This window comes from Ursus arctos, unplaced genomic scaffold (assembly GCF_023065955.2).
Source record: "Ursus arctos isolate Adak ecotype North America unplaced genomic scaffold, UrsArc2.0 scaffold_20, whole genome shotgun sequence".
In the NCBI taxonomy this organism is placed as follows: Eukaryota; Metazoa; Chordata; class Mammalia; order Carnivora; family Ursidae; genus Ursus; species Ursus arctos.
Genome location: NW_026622875.1, coordinates 4,636,462 through 4,659,885, shown reverse-complemented (window position 1 = coordinate 4,659,885; position 23,424 = coordinate 4,636,462). Strand labels below are relative to the sequence as shown.

The following is a 23,424-nucleotide window of genomic DNA, read 5'->3' as shown; positions in this document are numbered from 1 at the left end:
AACCAATTTAACTGTAGGCCTAAATAGGGTGAGAGAAAATGTTCTTTTCCCTCTTTGAATAAATGTGAGCTTGTTGGTGAAGAATCCCTGAGGGAATCTCCCAAGACATTGGCGTATTTGAATTAAGATATCGTAGTAGGTTGAATGGTGGATCCCAAAGAGATATGTCCACATCTTGGAACTTGTGAATGTGACCTTATTTGGAAAAAGGGTCTTTGTAGCTGTAATTAAGTTATGAATCCCAGCACGGGAGGTGCAGAGGAAAAATTTCCCTATAGCCTTTGGAGGGAGTGTGGCCCAGCTAACACATCGATTTCTGACTTCAGGCTCCAGAGCTTTCAGAGAATACATTTCTCTGGTTTTAAGCCACCAAGGCTGTAGGACTTTGTTATACTAGCCCTAGAAAACAAATTCAGATCTCCTTAAAAACACTAGAATTTTATAATGTGAAATTCTGTTCAGGGAACAGAAATGACATGTATTAAGTGTCACTGTGGCAGGCATCGCTACATGCTTAACTTAAGTGACTTCTATTTTAAGGATGAAGAAACTGAGGACAAAAGTCTCACAGTGACCACACGTGAAGCTGGGTGAGACTCTCGCCGAGAGACGGTGTGTGTGGTGAGTAGTGATGTGCTCTGGGCCTGCATCATGTTTGCGTTTGACCCTGGCCAAGTTACTCAACCGCTCTGACTCAGTTTCCTCAAGTGGGAATTGGAAATCATAACAGAACTTCATTCATAAGGTTTCTGGCAAGATTAAAAAGTGTAAGGTATTTACGATAATACATAGGAAGAGCTGAATGAATATTAACTCTTATGATGCCTACAGACTGTTTTATACACTACGTTACTCCACACTGCACAGTCTATTACTACTACTAATCATTGCCTCAGCTGCGAGTAGCAGGTACAGATTAAAGGAGAATGAGTTCATCTTTCAGACAAGGCATCTGAACTTCGTCGGTTATTCCATTAGAGGCCACTTTTAGAGATACTCTTCTTTGGTACGTTTATTCAGTTCTGGTGTGGCTGTCATCAAGGAGACAAGAAATATATCACTTCGTTTTAAAGATAAGGAAACTGAAGTTCGCTAGCTTTTTGCACCTTGCTTATTGCCAAAAGCCCAAGCAGAAACAACAGTGGGATTCGGTCCTGGGATTCTTTCTCTCCAGGTGGTCTATCTATTTGCCTCCTCTGACAGTGCTGTACAAATGCTAAGTGTCCACTGAGTGTTTTGAATTAGTAAAATCAGGCCTCATTATCAATAACTTTAAAGTAATATCGGAGCTTCCCAAACTGCTTTAAAATGAAGAGATTTTTGCCAACCATTTCAGAACCAGAAACCTCTTAAAACGTTGTGGCAAAGGGAAGGGTTAAGAAACAATCAATTTAGAAGATAAATCTATTTCTTTTTGTCCCCACCCCTACTCTTTTTCCTATTTTCCATAGATTTCATCAAAGTGGTCAGACAATGAGTGGTAATCTAGGTTTTTTTCATTTTATTTCCTTTTCTTCCTTTCTTAAAAATAAAAGAAACAGAAAGAAAAGAAATGTCCTATTATAAGCACAGATCATCCCCACTTTCACTGCTAACACTTTTGAAAGAAAAATGTTTTCATTTTATCATATTTCTCAATTTGTCCCATCTGGTTAATTAAATACTTATTAAAACATTTACTACTCTCTGTACCAAAGGTCTTCCAGGATAAGATGCTGCTCCGTTTAAATAAAAGATGAGGGACAGCAGACCCATAAATACGAAAGGAGGTGGCATTATGCAGTCCTGACCCTGGCACTTGCACTGGGCTTGGCCAGAGGTTCTGAACCTGGAGGCCAAGCACTTGGTGGTGGGGTGCATCTAGAAACCCCTTGAGATGTTTGCAAATTTTGCATAAACATTTTTCTGCACACACTTCAAAGGAGCCTGTGATGTCTGTAAGCTAAGAACCGCTGTTTCAAGGCCTCATTACTAAAGCTAATTGCCACATTTTATTCCTTTGTATTATCTTAAATGTCATTATAATATCAAAGGTATAATGTTTGTTGGTTGCTTAAGTGAGAACCAGAAGCTCCATGCTGTTAAAGGTGTCATCTTGTCATCAAAAGGGTCGGATTTCTAAAAGTGAGGCTCCATGATATCCTCGGCAGAGTTTACCTGCCTGGGAGGGTCCAGATCTGGGTTCTTGTCCTTGCGCCCCTGTGGAATGGTCCTGTGTGGGTTACTTCGCTTCTCTGGGTTGCTCTTTCTTCATCTGTGAAATAAAAATTTGAATTAACCCAAAGTTGCCTTCAAACTTCAAAACAATTCTGTTCCATGTAAAAGATTATTAAGCCACTTAAATGGAGATCTCCCACAAAATTCTAGAATGTATTACAAAAACAAGGTATGACAAGTTGGCCATATTTTTAAAATTGTTTGCAGAGAAAGTTACAGTTTGAAAACATGCCATTGGCTAGTGACTTCCGAATGTGCTTGGAGGACCCCGGGGTGCCACGTTGCCGTCTACAGCAGTGTTGAGGGGATGCCCCAATGGGACAGAGACGGAGCCTAAGAGTCCTGCACCTCGTTTCCATCAGAACAGCCAGCTTTTAATCTGCTTTATATGGTGGCTTTTAAGTGAGATTTTGTTTGTAGAAAATGTGGTGGGTTTTTTTTTTTTTTTTGAAAATGTTTTTTTATTTTAATTAGTCTCTTTTGATATCCATGGTGGGGAGAAAAAGGAAAAAGAGACTACGTTAATCCACTGTATTTAAAAACCTGTTTTTGAAAAAGCACTGGAAACAGAAGTCCTAAGCCTTTTTCCTGTTTTGTCATTTATTAGCTGTCACATTGGGCAAGTCAGATAGTCTTTCTGAATTTTTGTCCTCACATAGAATGATAATACTCTCTGATTTACAGGGTAGTTGTAAGAATCAAATGAAATGTTTGTGAAAGTGCTTCGTAATCGGTAAAGCATCATAAAGTTGGGGGGTGGGTCTTTAGCGGTGAGGCCCCCGGGTCTGCATTTTGTCCTGACCACGGTAGCATTTTTGTCCATCTGAATTAAATCATAGAAATTACGCATGATCAAATTTGTAGATAAGCCCAAGTTAGAGGGTGGAGTTATAAAAGACTTCACAGATTGCAGAGTTCCAAGTGTGGTGAAACTTTGGGGGAAATATAAAATCTTTAATTTGACTTAAGATCATTATGAGCCATTAGTGTTGTGAAATGTTGGGCAAATAAATAGGTGATCTAATTATCTCAGTCCATTTGGTCTGTTATAACAGAATACCACAAACTGGGTGGCTTGTAAACAATAGTAATTTATTTCTTACAGTTCTAGAGACTAAGAAGCCCAAGATCAAGGTGCCGGCATCACTACCATTCTGGTGAAGGCCCCCTTCCTGGTGCACAGCCAGCACCTTCTACTGTGTCCTCGCATGGTGGGAGGGGCATGAGATCTCTCTGGAGCCCCTTTATAAGAACACGAATCCCATTCATGAGGGGGCTCCATCCTCATCACCTAAGTACCTCCGGAAGGCCCCCACCTCCTAATACCATCTCTTTGGGGGTTCAGATTCAACATGGATCTGCGGAGGATACATTCAGACCCCAGTGCCAGTATTCTTAGATATTTATAGGAGTCCTGTGCCACAGGGGACAAAAGGGGGCTATGGCTCTTGGCTTTGATTAGCACCCTTCTTCCAGCTGTTAAAGGTAGTTACTCCAGCAGGTTGAGCACATCCAAAGGAAGCTAAATAAAGAAAAGTCTGGAAGGCTTTCAAGGACAATGTTGAGAGAAGATTTGAGGAGAGAAACGTGTCTTAGAGGTCTTAAAAGATCTGGAAGGTTTTAAATGGTGGTACAGGTGGTCACGGAGGTGAAGGCTTGGAATTTATTGTTTTCAGAGGTGAATCTCAGGGAAAACTTTAAATAATAAGAGCTATCTAAAGGGAGAGCGGTTGCCTAGTTGAAGTAGTGAGATTTCCATTAGGGAAACTGTTCAAGCAGACACCTTCTGAGGGTTGCTAGCAATCAGCACGAAGGTTTTAAGAAGAAATTACTACGATTTCATCAAATCTGAGATCCTAGTTCTACAATAGAATTCAATATCCCACTGGAGAATGATTTGCTTTATTAAATGTTGGGGGCTGTAATGAAAGTGTGGATTTTGACATCGGCAAGCTGGAGTTGGCTTCTGTGTGGTGTTCGGGATGCTGTTTAACGTTTGGGAACATGGGTTATGTTGTCAGTTACACATAGATGATCATTTCTGTGTCTCTGTGAAGATGATACAGCACAACATTGGTTGGTAAAGGAGGCTTAATGGTGCCTGGTCTGAGTAAGGGCTCAGAGAGGGTAACTTTTATCACAATTATTATTTGTTCCTCTTATTTCCTACATGCATTTTATTTCTTCTCCTAAGAGATTCCTTTCAGGTGACTCTATTGAACCCTTCAGAGACATATGATGTAAGTGGGTAAAATGGTGACTTCTGTGAGTCTAGGGGGAAGAATTCGCTCGAAGGTCATAGGGGTACCATGTTACCTCTTTTGTGTTTGTGTCAAATGTTTGTTTTCTCCTAAATGGAGGAAACCTGTGGAACAACTCCTTTGTCCTAAATTATAACCTGATTTTCCTGCCCATCAAAACCAGAACTGGGCCAACCTGATTGATCTTTTTTTCTTTGTTTAAAATTTTAGGCAATAAAACATCTTATTAAAAATTTAAGGACCAAGATCTCCCTTGTGGAGTAGAGAAAGTATCTACAGCCTTGAGGAATAAAAAGAGTTGGTAACCGAAGAATTGGGGTCAGTCATGTCTTCTTTCTAGGCCTAGTTTTTTCCATCAGTGGAGTGATTCTAAGCAAATTTTACTTAAAAATGGCTTCCCAGTTGATGAGTTAGTAAAGGGGAAGCAGTTTACTATCCTTAGGAGAAGATGAAAGCCATGAGACTCCCCCCTAGTGGGGAGATAGACCATGTGAATTCTGTCTGCCAGAAGTAGAGGGAAGCAGTGAGGATGCTGGGTTTCCAGATGTTCATCACAGGGTGGTGTTTGGTCTCATGTAGAAGGTAATAAGGAATTGCCTGTGAGGAGCCACTATGATAATTCTGACCAACAGTCTCACACAAAAAGAGGATTATTCAATTTTCAAAAGAAATTAAACAGATGCTATAACACTTTTAGGTTTAGATAAGATTCAACTTCAAATAAATTTCTTTTCACTTTCTTTCTTCTGCATCAGTGAACATTTATTGATGCCTAAGGGGCACGACATTTGATGAGGCCCGAGTGTGTTCCAGGACAGGGATGAGCTGGTACTTTGGCCGTCTAAAGGGGAGGTCTGGGTGTGAGCCGTAGAGGCTGTCATTGCTCCGGAAAAGGTGCTTTGGACATGCTGTCTTGAGCTCGTTTCCTTCTTTCTTTTTCTAGTCCGTTTAATTTTCTTGTTCAATATCCTACTTATATTAATTCCCAAATTCTCTTTTTAATCCTTTCAGAGAGCTTGAATTCAAAATGATAACTTTAGCGTGGAATTCCTAATTGACATCCTCTGAACTTATAATGCAGCTCAAAGGGCAAGGATGCAATATTTGAATAGCAAACTGCCCCCCAGGAAACTGCCGTTCCCTGTTGGTAATACTAGCAGATAGTATTTATTGAACAACTTATGTCCCAGAACTTTGCTAACCGCCTTATATGTTTACCTTCTGTATTTCACTTAATAACTCTATAGTGGAGGTGCTATTCCTATAACCGCTTCACAAATGAGGAAACTGAGACATTGGGAAATTTATTTATTTGTTAAAGATTTATTTATTTGAGAAAGATAGAGAGAATGCAAGCAGGGGGGGACAAAGAGAGTGGAAGAGAAGCAGACTCCCCGCTGAGTGCAGAGCCCAAGGCAAGGGCTCGATCCCAGGACCTTGAGATCATGACCTGAGCCAAAATCAAGAACTGGATGCTCAACTGACTGAGCCACCCAGGTCCCTGACATTGGGAAATTTAAAAGCTGACTCAGAGTCTCACAACTAAAGCAGAGTACACACCTGTTAACCACTCTGTCAGACTGCCTATCTAAGCAAGGAGCTTTGATCCTGACCTGGCAAATCATCCATCCATCCATCCATCCATCCATCCATCCATCCATCCATCCAATCGAATATTCACCAAACATGTGCTAGAGAGGGGCGCCCGCGAGCACGCTTGAGATTCTCTCCCTCCCCCACCCCATGCTCCTCCCTCACGCTCTCTCTCTCCCAAATAAATCAATAAATCTTCAATTAAAAAAAACAACAACCATGTACTAGAGATGTAAACTATGACTAAGACTGACACGGTCACTCTCCTCTAGACACTTTCTAGAGAGGACAAAGGACAGTTTCGCTAGTGCCCCCACACAGCGTGACAAGTGCTATGACAGGGAAGCATAGGGTATTCTGGGGCATGGAAGGAGGCTCTAACCCAGTCTGGATGGGGGTGTCAGGACAGGCAGGTCATCATCACTTATCCTCATCACTGTGTGCTGCAACTATTTTGTAACGAAAGGCATATAATGTAACCTCTACAAAGAAAGGTCTTTGAAACAAGGTCTTCCTCTCTGTTGTTCCTCCCCTCCCCCCAGATCTGGCACATGGTGACAGTTCAGTTAACATCTGTGGAATAAATGAATTAGAATTCTAATACTCCATGATAACCCCGATATAACAGGGAGTCTTTTGACTTATTTCTAACTGGACTCTGAACATGCTTAAATGCTTCTCCTCTAAGCCTGAAATAAATGCTCTTTTTTTGACTAAAAACATCAAGTCCCTCCTCCCTATTAAGCCATTTTCTAAAAGCTCTATTCCAGGAGAGAGGCCACACCCATGGTCTTTTCCTAGAACAATGTGTCCTCAGGTGTCTATTAAAACGGGGGCCTTGATTCTGAGACAGTCCAGGAAAGCGGGGACTCTAGTTGCTTCTCCCCCTCCTTTTTCGGGTGATCTGTGGGATTCCATGCTCTGTTCTCCAGTTCTGAAAGCTCTGTTCTCCCTTTACCTTTCCAAGATGACCTGGAAATTTTTCTTCCCCTCATCCTCTCCTCCACCCTCTCACTCCAAAAACAATGCTAACTCTGGGAAAGCAGTTCTTAATTATTGACCACTCTGACAGACTACAAGAATCCAGGGCAAAGCAAGAGGGAAAGGCAAAAGAAAACCGAAACCCCGGGCTAATGATTTCCCTCAACAAGAATTTTGTCATCGTGAGGCGGTGTTTTATTTGGGTCATACTTCTTTGGAGCAGGTATTAAGCTATGTCTTCCTCGCACCTGTGTTAAGACTAATATTTTCCTCAGAAAGGAAGGGGAGAGGGAAGGGGAAACCAAGACTCCCAAGGGGAGAAGTTAGCCTGGAGCTAGTAATCCTCAAGGTCCATCTCAGAGACACGTGGCCAGGTTCGTACACAATCTTTACATCATCTAATTGCATCGTTTTACTTCCTCGCTTGATGCCACAGTTGAAAACTGTGCCTCATTTCCTTCCTTGCTTAGCTTTTCTCCAGAGCCCCTCTCTCCTGTCATACACCAATAAGTATTCACTTATTATAATAATTATTTTTTAATCGTTCTTTAAATGGCTGATGTCCCCTCCAGAATTGAAGCTCCTCAAAGGAGCTTATTTTATTACTCCTTCAGGGCCTAGAGCTGTTCTGACACAGGATAGGGGCACAATAAATATCTGTTGGATAAATGAATTATTAATCCCGATCACAGCAATATTAATAAATAATAACTGTGATCAAGTTTTTTTTACATGTATTTAATTTATAGACAACTGGTTGGACATTTAAAATTATTTTGTATAAATCTTCTAATTGGATAAAATATGACAATAGGACCTTTACAAAAGCTTTGATGGTCAAAAGCCACATGGAACTCATTTTCATCACCATGCTATGCTCTTCTAAACATGCACATGGAAGGATATACCTGTGCTGCTGAGAATAGAAAGTCTTGAGTTTTCCTGGTGCAGGCAGACTTACCTGAATCCCTAAAGCTAAGGGTATGTCTCGGCTCCGTGTACTCCTAACTGTTTCTAGCAGCAAGTTTAGGTGCTGCTTACCAGCACCTGGAACTCAGAGACGCACTAATTTTATATTCTTATTTCTGGACAAAGCACTATCATCCAATTCCATGGTTCTTAGTACAGAATCAGGCAGTTTATGGGAACTCAAAACATAAAGGTGACTAGAGGAATTTCTGAATTTTTTGAGAGCTTCTCTTGTATTTGAGACTGTCCTAATCCCAGGAGACGCTTTCCAGCAGGACATGTCAGTGTGTTCTGAAGACCACAGTGGCTGCTGCAGCTCTTCCCTTCCCCCAAGACTCCTGCTTCTGGGGCCAGTCTAGTGGGAGTGAAACTGGGCTAATCTGAGTGGCAGACAAAGTTCACTTTTGGCTGAGATTTAAGTAACCTCCTTCTCTCACTCAGTGTGACCTCTTTCAGCAACGGACCCGAAGAACTGATAAAGGACAAGAGTTATCTAGAAGTGGGAGGAACAACTGGTCTCACTGGGCTTAAATTAATATAGCAAGTTGGTGAGTCCAAAAAGATAGGGCATTTACAAGCCAATTCTCTATAACTCTATAAGACTACAGTAATGACACTTGACTACTTTCCCTATTTATTTATGGTGAGAGAGAGAGAGAGAGAGAGAGAGAGTTTATGTGGGGGTGGGTGGGCATTGGGGGGGACAGAGGAAGAGGGAGAGAGAATCTTATGCAGGCTCCATGCCCAGCACAAGCCTGACTCGGGGCTTGATCTCAAGACCCTGAGATCATGACCTGAGCCGAAATCAAGAGTCGGACACTTAACCAACTGAGCCACCCTGTGTGCCTACATTTGACTTATTTCTAAACAGAAGACAGCTCGGCTGGGTGTGTAACATGTCAAATCACATAGCTATGTAACACCTGTGCCACTCTTAATTATTTCATATATTTCAAAGATTTTATTTATTTATTTGACAGAGAGAGAGACAGCCAGCGAGAGAGGGAACACAAGCAGGGGGAGTGGGAGAGGAAGAAGCAGGCTCCCAGCAGAGGAGTCTGATGTGGGGCTCGATCCCAGAACGCTGGGACCACGCCCTGAGCCGAAGGCAGATGCTTAACGAGTGAGCCACCCAGGCACCCCATATTTCATATATTTCAATGTGGCCCTTGGGGGAAAACCTCTTGTAGGGACACCTGGGTGGCTCAGTTGGTGAAGTGTCTGCCTTCGGCTCGGGTCATGGTCCCAGGGTTCTGGGATCGAGTCCCATGTCAGGCTCCTTGCTTGGGGCAGGGGAGCCTGCTTCTCCCTCTCACACTCCTGCTTGTGTTCTCTCTCTGTGTCTCTGACAAATGAATAAATAAAATCTTTAAAAAAAATTTTTTTTAAGCCTCATGTAAACCATTAGTCTAGTGGTATATGGGGATTCATGAACTCCAAGTTCTAAATCCATCTTTTTTTAATATCGTGGCTAATTTATTTTTAAAAACCAGCTCTATTGATAGAAATCAGCCATTTAAAGTACACAATTCAATGGTCTTTAGTATACTCACAGTGATATAAACATCACCAGTCAATTTTAGACCATTTTCATGACCCCAGAAGGACACCTGTACCCTTTAGCAGTCACTCCCCATTGCTGCCCAACTGAACCTTTTCTGTCTCTATAGGTTTGCCTGTGGTGGCTGTTACATACGTGGAGCTGTGCAATGTATGTTCTTCCTCCACTTAGCATCATCTTTCAGGGTTCATCCCTGCTGTAAATACTTCCTTCCTTTTTGTTGTTGAATAATATTCCATTTTTCTACCCTGTATCACATTTTATCTCTCCATTTATCAGTAAGTGACCACCTAGATTGTTCTCACTTTTTGGCTATTGTGAGTAATGCTGGTGTGAACATTTGTGTACCAGTCATACATTTGTGTACATAGACATACATTCTCATTCTCTTGGATATAGAGCTAGAAGTGGGATGGCTGGGGTATATGGTAACTCTGTGTTCAACTTTTTTTTTTTAAGATTTATTTATTTTTTTTGAGGGAAAGAGTGACTGTGAGCAGGGGGAGGGGCAGAGGTAGAGGGAGAGAGTCTATAGCAGACTCCCTGCTGACTTGGAGACCTATTCGGGGCTCCATCCCAGGACCCTGAGATCATGACCTGAGCTGAAATTGAGTTGGACATGTAACCAACTGAGCCACCACCCAGGGCCCCTGCCACAGCAACTCACCATTTTATATTCCCACTACCAGTGTAAGATGATTCCAATTTCTCTACCTCCTTTCCAACAAGTGTTATTATCTGTCTTTTTTATTAGGGCCATTTTGGTTGGTGTGAAATAGTATCTTACACTTTTGATCTTCATTTCCTTAATGACTACTGCTAGTAAGTACATTTTCATGTGTTGATTGGCTGTTTGTACATCTTCTTTGGAGAAACGTCTCTTCGATTCCCTTGCCCATTTTTGAATGGCTTATTTGTCTTTTAGATGTTGAATTTTTCTTCATATGCCTTAAGAATGGGGGTAGTTGGAGGAAGAGCCTGAGACCTGTTGCTTACTTTTCCCAGGGTTATACCATAGTCCTAGACTAGGATCTAAGTTGAGAGGGAGCCCTGTGTTCTTGGCTGCAGCCACCTGGAATGGAGCACCACCCACTAGCTGGAAGGGGTTAGGGAAGTGGGTTGGGACTGAAATGCCTCACACTCTTGCTGTTCTTACTGAATTGCAGTAGTTTGTCTTGAGTAAAGTTTTCTTCATTTGTTGTATTTCCTCTGAACAATTTCCAGAGACTAAGTAGTTTATCTGTAATTTTCACCAGTGGTTGTTTTACTACGGAATGGGTTCATGGAGCTCCTTATACAACCATTCTGGAAGTTGAGTTCCATTTGGATAATTTTTAATGCAAATGTTGTATTTTGTATACTTGATGGTAAAAAAGTTTATGCTGACATAGTAGATACAGAATTATGAAGGACAGTTTTTACAAAAGTAAATTTTGTAAATTTCTAAACAGTGGATTAAGAAAACTGATTGAAGTTGAGACCTGGTTGACTTTTCACTTTATATCCAGTCAAATTCTAGAATGCTCATGCATTTGGTTTGACAAACTACTCTTAATTTATTGTTATTAAATGACTGAATAGAAATATTTGAATAATGAGGGTGACAGTGCATTTCATATGAGAGATTATTACTGCCCTAGTAATCTATGTACAGAGCCATCAAAGCCATTGAAAGTTACCAAAATGATCCCTGTTTTTGAAAGCACAAGAATGATTAAAATGTGAAAATCCAGTTATTAAAACCTCATTAGTTTTATGCAGTAATCTAAAAAGTTCACAGGCAAAATGACCATATATTTCTTAATTAATTGAAAAGAACAACCACACCACTATGTCTTTTAGAAAAACAACTTTCCCAATTTCCCTGATGAACTTATTTGTAGTTTTAGGGCTAAGATTTACATTTAACAATTCTTCAAATTCCTTATTGACTCAGGGGCTGAACTCATCTATGTTAATTACCAACCAGTTGAATGTCACTTTAGTTGAAACAGACATAGAACCTCTCTGCTCATATCTAAAACCCTCTTCTTTCCATTCCTCACATCCCCACCCCCGTGGCAAAGTTAACTATTCCCTTCTCCTGCGGTTTGGAAGTCTGGTTACTTATGAATGATCACATAAGCATCCTTGAGAAAATACATACTGCTCAATAATCATGAGAAAATGTTAAAATGTATTCCTTGATGGAAATTCTTCACTTTCTGGGCAGTTGACTTGTGTGTACTATCACCTAAAGTAGCTTTAGGGGCAAAAAGTATTATATAAGAACATAAAACTAGAATATTTAAGAATGAAACCCAGCACCCCCAAAGATATTTCCCTGAATAGTTACTGAACTACACAAAGATAAATACGAAAGTAATTCACAAAGTGATTTTCTCTTCTTTTGGCTGGGAAAGTTTTGGGAATAAAGTTTGGCTTCTGTTGAGTGAAACCTCTTAGTTTCTAACTATGTTAGAAAGGCAACTGTGTTACTAAGGCAAATGGAAAAACCCATTCAATTCTTAAAATTTTAATGCAGTTAAATAATAAACTGATAAATTGCATTAAAACTAGGATTAATTTTTCCCCTATAGAGACAGGAATTCTAACCTACTAAAGCTACTTTAGCGTTCAAGCGTATATTTTGGAAGATGCTTACCTCCCGGTTGGGTGTATCTCCCTGCGGCTTAGGTGAGCACCCAAGCTTTGGCTCCTCCCCAGCTGCTGCGAGCTTCCCACTGCGCCGGGCGCCTCAGAGCCTCCTGGAGTTAGGTGTTCGGCCCCGCCCTCTGCACTATTGCTAAAACTCCAATTCTGCCAGACCGATTCCGGTGATTAATTATTGACAAAAGGAAAACACTCCCACGCAAACTTGTGTCCAACCGCACTGCTCCCAGCGATTCCTTCCAGAAGAGAATGCCGGCTGCACCACTCCCCTCCCCCCTTGCTCTACGGTCCCAACTTCCCACACGCTGCCACTCTCTGTCCTGGGCGATCAGGCTCGTCCTCGGAGGAATGCAGCCCAACGACTTCTACATTTTTAAATTTGGTTTTCTGCAGCTCGTTAGCACTTCTCCAGGGACCAGCCTCTCAGGAGGGGGCGCTTTCCGGATGCAGGGGAAGCCGGGGCTCTGAGAGCAACGGAGGAGGCTAAGGCGTCGCTGTCACCTCCGGCTGCTGCAGTAAAACCCCGAGCCGCGGCGGGGATGGGGAGGAGGGGATAGGGAGGTGTCCTCCCCCTCGCTTGGGCTGGGAGCCCCGACACTACCAGAGGGGCACGTCCTTTGGTAGTGGTGGTGGGGGCGGGCAGATAAACAGGAGGCGCGAGGTGGGAGCTTTGGGGCTTTAGCCTGAGCCAGCGTTAACCCGACCAGGGGAAGCCTGCGCCCCGCATCCATCCATCTGCAGACTTGGGCAAGGGGGCGAAGCTCGGCGGATGCTGAGCAGGACTGCGGTGTGAAACTCGGCAGCAGGCTGCGAAGTGAGCCCAGGGCTCCGGGCCGGGGCGGCAGTCGGCCGAGCAGGCATCCCCCTGCATTTGTTTGTTAAAAATCGAAGAAAGTAAACCCATTTAGCGTCGGCAGCTAATTTTGGTGCCTTTGAACGCGCAAGAACGCCTCTCCCCGCCCCACTCCCTCCATCCTGCCACTTCCCTCCGCCCCATGGCTGGGAGGTTAATCGTGGAAAAACTGGGCTCCCCCGGGGAAACAGATGGAAGGATCGTGCCCGGGGAACTTGTGTGCGCTCACTCACAAGTGAAGAGAATTAATTCGGGCCCGGCCTGCGGCAGGAAAGCAAACTGGGGAAAGCGGGCTGGGAGGCAGCTCGGCGGTGCAGACGCGCGCGGCGCGGGCTCCCGCGGTTCCGGGGCCGGCGTGCCCAGCGCTCGCGCTCCGCTCTCAGTGATCTTCCCGAGGCGGCGCGGGCCCGCGAGGAGCATCTTCCCTGGAAACCCGCAGCCAGAACACCATCGATCCCTTCTCAACCGAGGGCGGGTGCTTAGATTCACGTGGCGGCTGCTGGCTGCGAGCGCAGAGGCCCTTGAGGATCCCAGCCCCGCTAGCTCCGCACCTGGGACTCTCTGCCCAAGACCCGGGGGCGTCCGGGGCCCAGAGCCTCCTGATTCACGAGCGTTTGGGCGACAGCTGCCAGTCAGCCCTCACCGCCGAAGGAGGAGGCGCCGCACATGCTCGGCCCGGGCTGATGGCGCTGAAGCGCGAATTTGAGCTGCGGGCAGGTTTCTGCTCGTCTTCACAACACTCTTCCAGCAGGTTCCAAGCTGCGGGTGCCACGGAGAGGGAGACTTACGTTCTTGGGAGGGAGTGCGTCCCCAGAGGAAGCTGACGGTGGTTGGGGCCGGCGTAGGGAGCCCCTGGGAACTGAGCACGTCGGAGCCTGTACTGGCCAGTTTTTACATCGTTATCTTTTCCTTCTCTGGAACTGTTTCGAAATATTAGCAACCACGGCTAGTATTTTTTTTTTTTATTTCATTATCACTTTGTGTTGTTCACATTCCTTATCTCGCTGCTTGTCCTGACAAACCTTGTGATTTCGGCAGAGCAAGTAAGACCACACCACTGAGGTGTGGAAATAGACGAGGAAATAGAAAACCTGAAAAGGGACTTGTCCAGGGTCACCAAGCCCGTCGTGTGGTAGGGCCAGTACTATTGCACTTGTTTTTAAGTCTCATTACTCGTTATCTAGTTTTCTTACTAGATCTTGACAGTCGCCCTGGGATTGTACATTTGCGGAAGTACAGACACAGGCCTCACTTCTCCGTGCCAGAGGTTTGTGGAGTGGATGTGAGACCTTGCAGTGACTTCAACTGGAGTTTGGGAGAAACTGGTACATTTGGCAGAAGCGTCCAGACTATTAAAAAGGATCTGAAGTGATGTATGTGCAATATAACCACACACAGATAAAAGATAGGTGTATCTTTCCAGCTCCAACTGGAAAATAGATGTTTTTTTCTAACATAGAACATTCTCAAAACTTAACTAGGTCATAAAATAATGATCACATTTTTAAAAGGCAAATCATAAAGACAACATCATCTATTGAAGCACACTGAGGATAACATTAACCAAAAAAATTTTTAACAAGAAAAATTCCTTCTCATTGATATACAACTGGAAATTTAAAAATGCTTTAAATCTAGATTAAAGAGAAGAACAAATGAGAAATTATAAAATCTTTAGAAACAGAAGAAAAAATCCTACATAACCAAATCAGGAGAGTATAGAAAAGCGGAAATCATAAACCTTAAATGTATTCATTGCAAAATAATGTACAAAGCAAGAAACTTAGAAAAAAATTGTGAAAGAATTACATTAACTAGTAAAGATTAAAGCAGAAATTAATGAAATAAAAAAGTAAAAATCCAGAGAATTGATCAATAAAAGAAAAAACTTATTCATTGAAAAAAGTCAAGGAACAAAGACACAAGACACAAGTAACATTAGGAAGGAAAGATGGTATATAACCACAGAGAAGGAGGATTTTTTTTTTGAAAAAAAAAAGTCTCAAATGATGTTCTTTCACCATGAAGAGGATTGTCCCTTCATGCTAACTACAAACTGTGGGATAAGAAATGGTTAAGACACACCACAGCTTGTGGAAAGGGGAATACGATTTAAAGAACCAGGCAGAATTGTTTAGAATGTAATAGTATGAGAATTGGAAGTAATGATAATTGTATCAACTGAACATTTTGAACCGGGCCTTTTGTTGTCATAGTCATAAAGCAGCTGGCGAAGACCTAAAGCACACGGGCTTGCTGAAGTAGAAATCTTTTAGAAGTAGTAAGAGTTAAAAGAAGTAAAAGAGTATATTCCCTTGGGTAACCTGAGAAGTTGGGGGACAAATATTACAGAGAAGTAATGGGATCACTTTGTAAAAGCTGCACCGTCTGTGGACTGTGTGTGGAGTTCAGCCTACCAGGAAGGAGAAAGGACCCGATGTGAGAATCCACTTAAAATAACCGGCTGTCAGTGACGCATCTGCTGAGAATGGCCTTACTCCTGGGGGAGCAAAATGAACAGTTTGAAATGTGAGTTTTCTCAAGCTTCCAAACTTAACCAGGGTCGCGTGGTAGAAAGAGTTACGGACTTTGGGGGCTCCTGGGTGGTGCAGTCATTAAGCGTCTGCCTTCGGCTCAGGGCGTGATCCCGGTATTCCGGGATCGAGTCCCACATAGGGCTCTTCCGCTGGGAGCCTGCTTCTTCCTCTCCCACTCCCCCTGCTTGTGTTCCCTCTCTCGCTGGCTGTCTCTCTGTCACATAAATAAATAAAATCTTAAAAAAAAAAAAAAGAGTTATGGACTTTGGGACAAATAGCCCTGGGTTCAAATCCCTGGTTTTCTACTAACAAACTGTAGTCTGAGACAAATTATCTAGTATCTCATCTGCAAAGTGGGAATAATACTGACTTCATTGGGTTCTTCTGAAGAAGAACCATTTACAATTTACCATTACAAAGTACTTATATAGTTCTCCGTCTCCCTCCCCCCTTGCTTTTCCCCTTCCCTTCCCTTCCCTTCCCTTCCCTTCCCTTCCCTTCCCTTCCCTTCCCTTCCCTTCCCTTCCTCCATTCTGCCTTCTCTAAATACCCATCATTCAGGAACTTCTATTCTGTATTTTGACATTTCTCCTATTTTGTTAGCGGAACTCTATGTTCCTTCCCTTTCTTTCAGTGACTCAGTCACCTTCTCCATGACTCTTTAGCATTCTGAAATCCAAGCATCATGACTGAGCACTTTTGGAATACTTTAGAAAGACCCCTCTGAATTGAAAATTAACTCAGCCCCTCTCTTATAAACTGCATGGCAAAAGCAGGATTGCCCACCTGCCTGTCTGTCCTTCCCTCCTTCCCTCCTTCCCTCCTTCCCTCCCTCCCTCCCTCCCTTCCTTCTTAATACAGTTATTAAGTTCCTATGGGGCTATGCTTTAGCAGTGAGGTTTGCCAGCTCACTGATTCCAGTTTCACAGATACATATATGCTTAGGCTGAAATCTTTCATTGTGGGAAGACCCTAACCCTTAAACAGTCTCAGTTTTAATATTAGAATACAGATCATATTAATGACAAGAGTCAGTAAAAATTGGAAAAGCAGTATTTCATTAAGGAACTAATGCGACTGTCCCATTAATTGTCAACAAATATGAGATGTATCATAATAGGCACAATTCTTGCCCTTAAAAGGATAGCAATTAATAGCTAATATCCTTAGCAATAAAGAGACCCCCGAAGAACAGTACAGAAACCCCCAGAGCCCCTGTAAGACCAGTTTAACAAAAGATTCTAGGCAGCATCTATTCTAAAGCAGCCTCAAACACTGTCTTTACATACACTACCCAATATGTATCTACAGCTATTTGGACAAGACAAAGAAGACAATGAAAGCCAATGAAATCAAGAGAAAAGAATAAAGCCTCAACTAACTATATCAGCAACATCTCTCTTTATCAACTCTTATTCTCTTATGTTCATTTTATCAGGAGGAGAAAAAGTGAGAAACCCAGTAACAAGGGTATTTAAAAGCAAAAACAGAAATTTGAGACAAATTATATTGACTTCTTTCTGGTTTGCTTTCACAATGTGCAGATTTACCCTTACTTTTATTTTTTAAATTTTTAAATTTTTTTTCAAAGATTTATTTATTTATTTGAGATGGAGAGAATGGAGCCAGCTTGGGGGTGAGGTGTGAGGCTGGGGGTGGAGGGAAGGAGCAGAGGGAGAGGGATAAGCAGTCTCTGCTGAGTGTGGAGCCCAATGGGGGGCTTGAGCTTGAGGCAGGGCTCCAGGTGAGGCTCAGGCAGGGCTCCAGGCAGGGCTTGATTCCAGGACTCTGAGATCATGACCTGAGCCAAAGTCAGAGGCTTAACTGACTGAGTCATCCAGGCGCCCCCTTAACCCTTGTTTTTAAAAACCATTGTTAGGTTAGCACTACTTATTTTTATGATGACACAAAATACTCTTGGTCTCCCAGAGTAGAACTCATAATTTATAACACTCAGTAGAATTCTAAAGGTTTGTGAAACTGACATGCACTAGTCTTTACTGAGTCACCAACTAGCTTTGCAGCAGCTCGGCACCTTTGGCTAAGCCAGCTAATGTCTCCAGAACCGTATCACGATCAAATCCAGGAACTTGCATAAATTACTGGAAAATGTTAATTAACTAAAAGCACCCATCTCTATTTCCTTCTGGTCAGTATAAGGAACCTCATTAGTAATTTTATATTTATCCTTGTTTTTTCTGAGTAAGTGGGTAATTCTATTTTTCTGTTAAATGGAAAACATTTTTTCCCTTCCTGGTTATGTTATTATAAAGATGCACCTGATATCCTCCATTACCATCAGTCGTTCTGTTTCAGTGTCCCTCTATCAACATAGAATTTTATTTTCTTCATTAATTAGAACCGTTAGGTTGAAAACAAACAAATCAACCAACCAGAAAGTTGTATGGCTTGGGTCTTTGAGCTCTATGTCAAGCTTGAAAAGAATAATAATAATAATAACAACAGTGATAAAGATAATAATGTTGATATGAGTATAATTTATTGAACTGTGACTACCAAGGTTTCCATATATCATCTATTTGTCTTGCCAAACTTTGCAGGGTAGGAGCTTTTATCTCATTTTTATAGATGGTAAACCAAGAATCAGAGAGGTTGTTACTCTTGTAAAGTGACACAACTTCAAGAGTCGGACGTCCACACCTGTCATTTGCTCGGATGTCCAAACCTGTCATTCGCTCGGACGTCCACACCTGTCATTCGCTCGGACGTCCACACCTGTCATTCGCTCGAACGTCCAAACCTGTCATTCGCTCGGACGTCCACACCTGTCATTCGCTCGGACGTCCACACCTGTCATTCGCTCGGACGTCCACACCTGTCATTCGCTTGGACGTCCACACCTGTCATTCGCTCGGACGTCCACACCTGTCATTCGTCCTGTGCTCTGTTGGTTCACTGTAAACAATCTTTCCTGACTGCTCATATATCACTTTTCTCAAAAAAGGTGGCTGTGTTGTGCTGGCTAAGAAAACAGATATTGGAGCCAGACCTCCCATATTTAAATCCATGACCACTTAACTTGTGAATGAGGACAACTTACTTAACCTTCTCCAAAACCTCAATTTCCTCATCTGCCACAAAGGATAATAAACATGTTAAGTTACTTAAGTTAATATACAAAAAGCACTCAGAAGTGTGCCTGGCGCTAAATGTCTCATAAGTGTTCCTTACTATCGTTTTGAGAGTTCAATGAGATTATAATGCATATAAAGCAGTTAGCTAAGTATACACCCTTAGAAAATGCTTAATATATCTCTTCTGCTTATTAAAATCCTTTGTAACATATACAGCTTTAAACTAGACATTTAGGAATATAATTGGTCACTCTTTCTTCTCCCTTCCCTCCATCCTTCCCTTTCTCTCTCCCTGTCTTCTCCCTTCCCTCCATCCTTCCCTTTCTCTCTCCCTGTCTTCTCCCTTCCCTCCATCCTTCCCTTTCTCTCTCCCTGTCTTCTCCCTTCCCTCCATCCTTCCCTTTCTCTCTCCCTGTCTTCTCCCTTCCCTCCATCCTTCCCTTTCTCTCTCCCTGTCTTCCTCCTTCCCTCCCCTTTTGTGCCAACTATGACTTACTCAACTGTGTTTTCTATGAACCCCCTTTTCAGGGAAACCAGTTGTTCCCTAATATTCCAGACCGACAGAAAACATACTTTAATTCAGTATCACATATTCAGACACAGAACTCTTCACTTCTGCATCTGTTTAAAAGACTTTTACTAAAATAGTAGTTGACAAAAAATAGGAAAATAACTCAGGTTTTAAAAGTAGAAATTAGCTTAAAGATGATAGCTTCCTATTTTATGAGAAATTGATTGATTAATCAGTTAAGGATAATAATGACAGAACTCTCGGGGCACCTGGGTGGCTCAGTTGGTTAAGCATCTGCTTTCAGCTCAGGTCATGATCCCAGGGTCCTGGGATCAAGCCCTGCTTTGGGCTCCCTGCCCAGCGAGGAGCCTGCTTCTCCCTCTCCCCCAGCTGCTCCCCCCTTCTTGTGCTTTCTCACTCTCACTCTCAAATAAATAAATAAGCAAAATCTTAAAAAAAAATAATGACAGAACTCTCAATGTCTGAAATACAGATTGGTCTAAAGTGGCTGTATTAGGGTTCTCCAGAGAAATAAAACCAATTATGGACAGAGAGTGAGAGCAAAACAGAAACAGGGGAGTGGGGCAGGAGGGAAGGAGAGAGTTTATAAGGAATTGGTTCACCTTAGTATGGAGGTTGGCAAGTCTCAAGACCTGCAGTTGGCAAGCTGGAGACCCAGGAGTGCCAATGGTGTAAATTCTAGTCCAAAAGATGGCAGACTTCAGACTCAGAAGAGTTGAGTTTTGGGGCACCTGGCTGGCTTACTTGGTAGAGTGTGGAATTCTTGACCTCAGGGTCATGAGTTCAAGCCCCACATTGGGTGTGGAGCCTACTTAAAATAAAATAAATAAATAAGTTGATTTTTCAATTCAAGTCTAAGGTTAGGGCAGAAGTGGGGGTAGGGGAATAGAAAGTAACTGCTAATGAATATGGGATGTCTTTTTGGGGTCATGAAAATATTCTGGAATTAGATAGTGCTAATGGTTGCACAACTCTGTGAACATACTAAAAACCATTGAACGTATTTTATAAATGAACGAGTTGTATGTGAATTATATCTCAATAATGCTGCTTTTAAAAGATGATAGGTGAAAGCTTTGACAGCCATTTAAAAAAAATAAAATGATGGAGATCAATATAAATTTTGGTTGCTATTTATGGTAAGATTCTGTTTTAATTTACACAGGCAATGGCATGTTGTGACCTGCCTGATTCTAAAAAATCTAGTCTTGCTGGGCAGAATTTCTTAGGTGATTATTATGTGGTTTGTGAGATGCTTCACCAAATTCCCCTGATGCCTCCCATAAAGCTATCATATAAATTTAAAATACAGGTCACTAGGTCACTAGATCAAATATTGAAGACTGGGACAGACTGCCCAAAAAAAGGACCCTGGCTACTTTCCAGTTGCCATTGTGTTTCCATGAGCTTCTTTTCCTGTTGTTGTTTACTCTTGACATCTGATTTTTCTTGTTGCCGTATTTTCTTATTTCTTATTTTCACTCTGGATTTGTTTGTTCTTTTTATCCTTAACAGCAACCTGTCCAAAAGTTACATTTGATGGTAATTAAAATAATACCTTTATGACGAATGCCAAATTCTCCACCGAAAAATGTCACAATGCTAGAGCAGCTATGAATTTTCATAGTACATAAGAGTCAGAGGAAGATGTTTTGTTGAAGATGGGTGACAATTCACTCAATGGGGAATGGGCAATGATGGGGCTGGAGTTCTCCCTTTCTCATTACACAGCTATTAATTACAGCTGAGGAGTCTTACTCCGACTAATTAAGGATAAGAAAAGAAGTCAGAGAAGATTGTTGCTAAATCCAAAGCCTTAAAAAAAAAAAAAAAAAAAAAAAAAGCAATGCATCCCTTAGCAAAAGACAGGCAAAGTAAGTTTGTTCTGGGTGGAGAGTTGGTTACATGTCAAAATCCAAAGTAAAATGGTTGGATCATTCAAAAGATATTGGCCACTGTGATGATAAATGTTGTGTGTCAACTTGACTGGGTCAGGGCTCCCCAGAAATGTGTTCAAACATTATTATGAATGTGTCCATGAGAGTGTTTCTACATGAGATTATTATTAGAATCTGTAGACTGAGTAAAGCAGATTGCCCTCCCCAAAGTGGGTGGGCCTCATCCAGTCAGTTGAAGACTCAATTAGAACAAAAAAGCTAAATAAGAGGTATCTCCTCCTGTCTGACTTACTTTAAGAAAGTTAACTAATGATGATATATGAGGGCCAAGAAGGTTAATTGGCTTGGCTAAAGATACTCAGTCCATGTGAAATATAGAATGAGAGCACAATTCAACATTTCCTGCCAGTACTGTATTAATTCTGAAAGCTTGTAAACCAGGAAGCACATGGACAAGATCAGGGGGAAAGGAGGACAGCACTACACGATTTTTACTGAATTACATTAAAAATGTATATTCTCATATCATCCAGCTCCTTTAGGGCTAAAAGAAGGGTTTCACTTGGATGATGTATTTCTTTTTTGAGCTTCTAAATTAGAAAAGTGAGAAAAGGCTTAGAGTTATCTCCATGCCACATTTCAGTGACTCATTGATGTGAAGATACAACACTCTTGACTTAATAAAAGTTAAAGTCTGACTACCATAGATGGAGTTAAACATACAGCAAATCTTCTAGACTCTCTTTTCTGCTAGTGCTTCGAGCTGGGGAATCTCTTTTACGAGTTGCCGCTTCCTAGAATGTTGTGCCTCCTCAGGCTTTCGACTCGTGCATCCAGGTGAGTGTTTGGTTGAGCATCCAGTAGAGAAGTGCATCATGGGATAACACAGGTATTAAATTACTGCCACTAAATGGGTGATGGGTATTAAGGAGGGCACTTGTGATAAGCACTGAGTGTTATATGTAAGTGACGAATCACTAAATTCTACTCCTGAAACTAACATTACACTCTATGTTAACCAACTGGGATTCAAATAAGAACTTGAAACAAAAAATAAAAAAATTATAATAATAAAAATAAATTCCTGTAACTGAAAGGAGAACAGGCTATCTAGCATTCACAGAGAACACTTACAAACCAGGAAGATGCTGTCAAGGTGAGGCAACGAAATGAAGCAAGAGGCGAGTGCTAGACCTGGCTAGATATTATTGATCACACAATCTCATCAGAAAGGGGAGGGGTGCCTGGGTGGCTCGGTCGTCGGAGCATCTGCCTTCCAATGGGATCCTGATCTCAGGATCCTCAGAGCTGGCACGTGGGGCTCCCTGCTCAGCGGGAAGCCTGCTTCTCCCTCTGCCCCTCCCCCTGCTCATGCTTTCTTTCTCTCTCACTCTCTCTCTCTCAAATAAGTTAAACAGAAAGGAAGGAAGGAAGGAAGGAAGGAAGGAAGGAAGGAAGGAAGGAAGAAAAGAAAGAGAAAGAAAGAAAGAAAGAAAGAAAGAAAGAAAGAAAGAAAGAAAGAAAGAGGAAAGGAGGCCTACTGAAAGTTGTGATGATGGAAACAGGAGGTGCATAAAGAGAAATGCCTGTCAGGGGCACCTGGGTGGCTCAGTTAGTGAGATGTCCCACTTTTGATCTTGGCTCAAGTCTTGAGCTCACGGTCATGAGTTCGAGCCCAGCATTGGGCTGCTTGCTGGGTATGGAGCCTACTTAAAATAAATAAGTAAGTAAGTAAATAAATAAATAAATAAATAAGAGCAGTGTCTGTCAACAAGGGTATGAGACATTGTGACCTAGGAGGAATTGCCATGACTGACTGATAGCTTTCAGGTCTGACCTTGATGAATGATGATGGCTGTTGGACCCAAGATGAAGAAATTTTCAATTGTAAAAGGTTAAAAAAGAGAAGACCTAGTACTCCAGAAAGTCTTCCTCAAGGAAGCCAGGTTAAAATCGGTGATTTCTTCTCTGTAGGAAAATGTAAGTAGAGGGACAGGGAGCTTCTGAGATGGGAGTGAAACACAAAAGAACTTGCAGGTGAAGATGGGAGTTGAACTGCTCTTGGCCACATAGCTATTATCTTATTAATTGTTTGAGAATTTTGGGGCGCCTGGGTGGCTCAGCCGTTAAGCGTCTGCCTTCAGCTCAGGGCGTGATCCTGGCGTTCTGGGATGGAGCCCCGCATCAGGCTCCCTGCTGGGAGCCTGCTTCTTCCTCTCCCACTCCCCCTGCTGTGTTCCCTCTCTTGCTGGCTGTCTCTCTGTGTCAAATGAAT

The 23,424-nt window shown here is 42.3% G+C and overlaps 2 protein-coding genes across 3 annotated transcripts in view; one reads left to right on the top strand and one right to left on the bottom strand.

Annotated features, from left to right (window-relative positions):
- The window catches only part of SPTSSB (serine palmitoyltransferase small subunit B), a 31,136-nt gene extending 14,995 nt beyond the window's left edge, over window positions 1-16,141 (bottom strand). Inside the window, exons 1-2 of the mRNA XM_026497426.4 lie at window positions 12,227-16,141; window positions 2,158-2,254 (exon numbers count right to left, since the gene is read on the bottom strand). The gene's annotated coding sequence lies outside the window, so the exon portion shown is untranslated. The remainder of the gene's footprint in view (window positions 1-2,157; window positions 2,255-12,226) is intronic.
- OTOL1 (otolin 1) overlaps window positions 1-23,424 on the top strand; it is a 197,276-nt gene that overhangs the window by 88,132 nt on the left and 85,720 nt on the right. Inside the window, exon 9 of one of the 2 annotated variants that reach the window (XR_008960687.1) lies at window positions 541-5,149. The gene's annotated coding sequence lies outside the window, so the exon portion shown is untranslated. Of the gene's footprint in view, window positions 1-540; window positions 5,150-23,424 lie in introns of those variants that run through there. The other variant, XM_057316067.1, reaches the window with a different exon arrangement.